This window comes from Nicotiana tomentosiformis, chromosome 1 (genome assembly GCF_000390325.3).
Source record: "Nicotiana tomentosiformis chromosome 1, ASM39032v3, whole genome shotgun sequence".
Classification (NCBI taxonomy): Eukaryota; Viridiplantae; Streptophyta; class Magnoliopsida; order Solanales; family Solanaceae; genus Nicotiana; species Nicotiana tomentosiformis.
Genome location: NC_090812.1, coordinates 85,542,765 through 85,548,764, shown reverse-complemented (window position 1 = coordinate 85,548,764; position 6,000 = coordinate 85,542,765).

Below are 6,000 nucleotides of genomic sequence, written 5' to 3'. Positions count from 1 at the left end.
CAAATCAAATTCTTGTAGCAAAAGAACCCAACGGATCAAGCGTGGCTTTGACTCCTTCTTTGCTATCAGGTACCTAAGTGTTGGATGGTCAGTATAAACAATCACTTTTGAACCAATCAAATAAGACCTGAATTTGTCGAATGCAAACAACACAACCAACATCTCTTTCTCAATCACGGTATAATTGAGTTGTGCACCGCTTAGCGTTCTGCTTGCATAGTAAATTGGGTGTACCAGTTTGTCCTTCCGCCGCCCCAGGACTGCTCCTATAGCATAGTCACTCGCATCACACATGAGCTCAAATGGTTGCTCCCAGTTGGGTGCAACGATGATTGGTGCAGTCACCAGTCTCCTCTTCTGTTCCTCAAATTCTAACCTGCAGTCATCAGAAAACACAAAAGAATGATCCTTTTCAAGGAGTTACATAAGGGGTTAGCCATTTTAGAGAAATCCTTTATAAATCGCCTGTAGAACCCGGCGTGCCCAAGGAAACTTCTTACTGCCTTAATTGAAGTTGGTGGTGGAAACTTCTCAATCACATCAACCTTAGCATGGTCAACCTCAATACCCTTATTGGACACTCGATGCCCCAGCACTATACCTTCTTGTACCATAAAATGGCACTTCTCCCAGTTCAGCACTAAATTTGTCTCCACACACCTTTTCAATAATCTTCTTAAATTGTGCAGACAGTCTTCGAACGAATCCCCCACCACACAGAAATCATCCATAAAGACTTCCATAATATCTTCAACCATGTAAGTGAAAATGGCTAACATACATCTCTGAAAGGTGGCCGGTGCATTGCATAGGACAAACGGCATTCTCCGAAAGGCAAAGATGCCATACAGACAAGTGAATGATGTCTTCTCTCTATCCTCAGGGGCTATGGAAATCTGATTGTACCCCGAATACACATCCAAAAAGTAGAAGTGAGACCTCCCTGCCAATCTATCCAATATTTGGTCAATGAATAGTAAAGGAAAATGGTCTTTTCGGGTGGCTGTGTTCAGTTTTCTATAATCCATACAAATTCGCCAACCCGTTACTGTACGAGTCGAGATCAACTCATTATTATAATTGGGCCGTACAGTCATTCCACCCTTCTTTGGCACACACTGAACTGGGCTAACCCAGTTACTGCCAGAGATTGGGAAGATGATTCCCGCATCTAACCACTTGATCATTTCTTTCTTCACCACTTCTTTCATGTTAGGGTTTAGCCTTCTTTGATGTTCTCTGGAAGGTTTGTTCCCATCTTCCAGTAGAATCTTATGCATACAAAATATTGGGTTGATCCCCTTAATATCTACAATGGTCCAGCCAATTGTAGTCTTGCATTCCATTAACACCTGCAAAAGTTGTTATGCCTGCACATCTAACAAACTGGATGAGATAATAACAGGTAAAGTGGATTTAGGTCCCAAGAAAGCGTACCTGAGGTGAGACGGTAATGGTTTTAGTTCCAACTATGGTGGCTCGTCAATTGATGGCTTAGCTGGAGGTGTTTTTCTTTCTTCTAAGTGTAAGGGCTCGAATTCGAGCTCTCTTTTCCAGTACCCTCGCCCTTCAAGGGCCAAAACCCACTCTGCTAAGTTTTCACCATTCATTTCTTCTAAGTTCATGAGGCATGCTGCTAGAGGGTCTTTTGCGTTCAGAGTCTCATCTTCCTCCTCCAAGATCACATCCACAACTTCTATCAGAGAGTAGTTAGCAAACTCACTGGGTCGTCGCATAGATTTCTGCACATTAAATATTATCTCTTTATCGTTCAGTCTCATCTTTAGCTCTCTAGTTTCACAATCAATTAGGGCTCTCCCAGTGGCCAAGAATGGCCTTCCAAAAATTATGGGAATCTCCTCGTCAACCCGGCAGTCTAGAATGACAAAATCTGCTGGGAAAACAAACTTCTCCACCTGTACTAATACATCATCAAGGATAACAGAGGGCCTCTTCACTGTCCGGTCATCCAGCTGTAATAACATAGACGCGAGTCTAGCTCTTCCAATGCCTAACCTTTTGTAGATAGCCAAGGGCATCAAGTTTATGCTTGCCCCCAAATCACAAAGTGCCTTAGCAAACGCATAGTTGCCTATTGTGCATGGGATTGTGAAACTCCCTGGATCAGATAACTTCTCAGCTATGGGTCTTGTCATAACAGCACTACATGTCTGAGTCAGTGTAACCGTGGCCAAGTCTTGAAAGTCGAACTTACGAGACATCAAGTCCTTCATCATTTTTGCATAACCATGCATTTCCTTTAAGGCGTCAATCAATGGAATGTTTACCTGAATTTGCTTCAACATCTCCAAGAATTTCTTATATTGCTCATCTTTTTCATATTTGGCCAATCTCTGGGGGAAAGGTGTTGTAGACTGCTTCTTTCCTGTGATTTGATTTTGAACCTGCTCTGGCACTGTTTTTGCTGCCTTCTCTTGCTCTGACTTAGTTTCCTTCGCAACTTCTTTTTCTTTGCTTGTTTCAGCTGGCGCATATTGTACCGTTACCTCTGTCAACCCTGTTGAGTCATCTATCTCGATTGGTATTGGCACAAATGTTTCAGTAGGCCGGCTTTCGCGAGCCATCTCTTGCTCCAGATCTAGGTCTCTACCATTTCGTAGACTCACTGCCATAAGCTATTTCGGGCCCTGTTCTTTTGGATTGACTTATGTATCTGCAGGTAACGTCCCTTGGGGACGATTGTTTAGGGCCATACAAATCTATCCTAATTGAATCTCAATACCCTTTATCGTTGATTCATGCGAGTCTACCCTCTATTGCATTTTTCTCGTGGACCCAATCAACTGTTGCAGCATTCTGTTGTTGCTGTCCAACATTCCCTCAAGTTTAGTAAACCCATCATCTGGTCTCATAATCTGTTGTTGTTGAGGTTGTTGATAAGTCAATTGCTGATTTTGCTGGGTGTAGCCCTGTTGCCTTTGGTAATGCGCAACTTGACCCAGTGGTCGCATAGCTCCAGGATTGTTGTTGTTATTGTACTGCTGCTGCACTGGTCTATATTGTTGATTATGTTGACCCCAATTCTGACCACCTTGCCTCTGTCCCCCACAGTTGGCTATATAATTCATATCTTCCTGATATTGCTGGTTCTCACCTTCTGCACTCCACGAGCAAACATATGGTTGGTTAATGCATGGTGTACATAAGCCCCCATTAGTTGTGTCAACTATATGAACCTGTTGCTTCTGGCCTGATACATCAATCTTTTTGGTGAGGATACTCATTTGTGTCATTAGAGTGGCCACATTTTCAACTTTGGAGTTGTTTGGGTCCAAAGCCACTGAGTGAACTACCGGAGTGATCGTGGAGGCTTTTGTCATCCATCTTGAGTTTTGTGTCATCTTATCAATTAGGATCTTGCATTCTGCGAACGTTTTACTCAGAAATACTCCACCTGCTGAAGCATCAACATTGGCCTTTAAGCTGTCAGCCAGTCCCATGTAGAATCTCTGCCCCAACATCTGATCTGGAATACCATGATGTGGACACTTAACCAGCATGCCCTTTAACCTCTCCCACGTGTCTTGTAGTGATTCTATTGGTCTCTGCCTGTAGCTCAATATATCATCAATCTGTTGGGCAGTTTTATTTGGTGGGTAGAATTTGTTCAAATATTGCTTGACTATTTCCTCCCAAGTAGTGATGGAATTTATGAGGAGTGAATTAAGCCAAGTCTAAGCTTCTCCTGCCAACTAGAATGGTAACAACAAAAGCTTTATTACGTCTGGTGTTACGTTAGGTTGCCTTTGCGTTAAACATATTGACAGGAAATTCTTCAGGTGCTGCTGAGGATCATCAATGTGTGACCCTGAGAACAGTCCCTTGTTCTGCAATAAATGTAGCATGTTATTTGTGATTTGGAATGATTCTGCTTGTATCTGAGGGACTGCAATTGCGGTTGCCAGATTGTCGGCGGTGGGCTGTGCCCAATCATATAATGCTATTTTTGGTACAAGAGGCACCACACACCGATTGTTTGGTTCATTCTCATTGTTTCTGTTGTTGATTGGATTTTCTATTCTGTCAGCCATGTTTGGTTCGATTTGTTCTCTCGAGTTTCGTTGCTGTTTGATTTTCTTGTTTGCACGATTTAGTGCCTTGAAAACTTTTTCAGGATCTGATAACGCTTCGAGCAATTCACCAGTTCTTGAGGAGTTCCTAGGCATGCACCTGTAACACCCAAGACTACAAACGTTAAAATTTCAATGTATTTGGTTTAGAATGGAGAAAATTGACTACACTAAGAGTTCTAGCACTTCTTTTAGCTGCAATTAATAACACCGTTAATTTCCCAGCAACGACGCCAAAATTTAATCACGCCCAACTATGCCTTATAAAAGGACTAAGCGGTCGTTGCAAATATAATCCGGTTTACAAGTCCGGAGTCGAATCCCACAGAGAACTAAGGCTTAGCTACAGCTGTTCAATATTGCAAAGAAACACAAGTTCGAATAATTTTCTAGTTATAAAGATTTGATTTTTATTTCTACTAATTAACTAGAAAATATTATAAAGCAGTAAAATTATCAACTAACAGGGGTGAAGTTCTAGACAAGACTAAGGAGGTCTAGAGTTATGATTTCCCCAATTGTCGAAATCCTTTCCGCTATGTTTTCTATAAATTTGTCTAAGTCTTCTCTACCGATCATGAGCACTCTAACTGTCGTAACTCTCTTCCGAGTAATTACCACAATTTACTAGATATATTCTCCCGAATTACGCTAGCTGGCATTAAGTATAGCTCATTCAGATCGCACCAAGGTTTCGTTATCCCTAATCCCACCTTTAAACCTTCCGTATTGGTCCTTCATATACATTTAGGAGTGATGTTGTTCAACAACTACCTAAATATGCACTCTCTCCCGAGTAATACATACTAAATAGGCACAACTAATTGAGGGCCCTTCAATCAACCACAAGAATAATATAGTTGAACAAATAGAGAAAATTCTACAGCAAATCTATATTAACGTAACAAGAAAATCATCCTTCAATAGGTTCCATCAAAACCCTAGATTAGGAATTTAGCTACTCATACTCATAGTAACAATATCCCAAATATTTTGCATAATTAAAATACAGAGTAAAGATAAAAAGATATAGAAATCGATGATTTTAACTCCCAACGGGTGATTTCACAAGCTATTCTTGCCTCCGGTTGCAAAAGTACCTCCAAGTGGTGTTTTTAGGTCTATTTATATGTGTAGAAAAAAATCTAAACATGTAGGCCAAGTCCTAGTCAAACCCGAAAACGAATTAAGTCTTCAAAACTCGGATTGGACCTGGCCCCAGGCCTGGCGTCGCCAGCCTAACGCCTGGTTCAGCTTGGCTTTTGGATGGCCTTGCCAGGCTAAAGCCTGGTTAAGCTAGCCTTTGCCTGGCCTCGCCAGGTCTCTCCTTTTCATTGTTCTCGAGCACACTTTCAATGTTTAAGTATCCATTTTGCTCTACTTTCATCTCCAATTCACCTACACATAAAATAGACTCCATTATGCGCAAATAAAGTGTAATTTATCATTAAAGCATATAAAATGCAATGCACATAATGTACGAAACTATGAAATTATAGCCACACATCAGTCACTTATCACATTCAAACATGTTAACATCAAACAAGAATTTGAACTAAATTTCATTTCATTCCTACATAAGTAAGACACCAAGAAACTCAGGGGTATATGTGTACCTAGTTTAGAAGTAGGAACAAAACTCAGACAGTAGCTAAATAAAAAATGGAGATCCACGGATTGCAGGTTAGCTTGACAGCAGTGATACAACTCGAAATCAACAGCAAAAGACCAACACTTTCTTCAAATCAAACTAGCTCTTGAACCTAGAATTCATGCAAGAATATGATGAGTTTTGAACTAGCCTTTTAAATCTCTCTTTTTTGAGTGTTTTCTTTTAGAGAAATCAGTGAAGAGGAGGGAATGTGTGTGTGATTTCTGTCGTGTGTGTAATTCAGAATTCAGAGCCCAA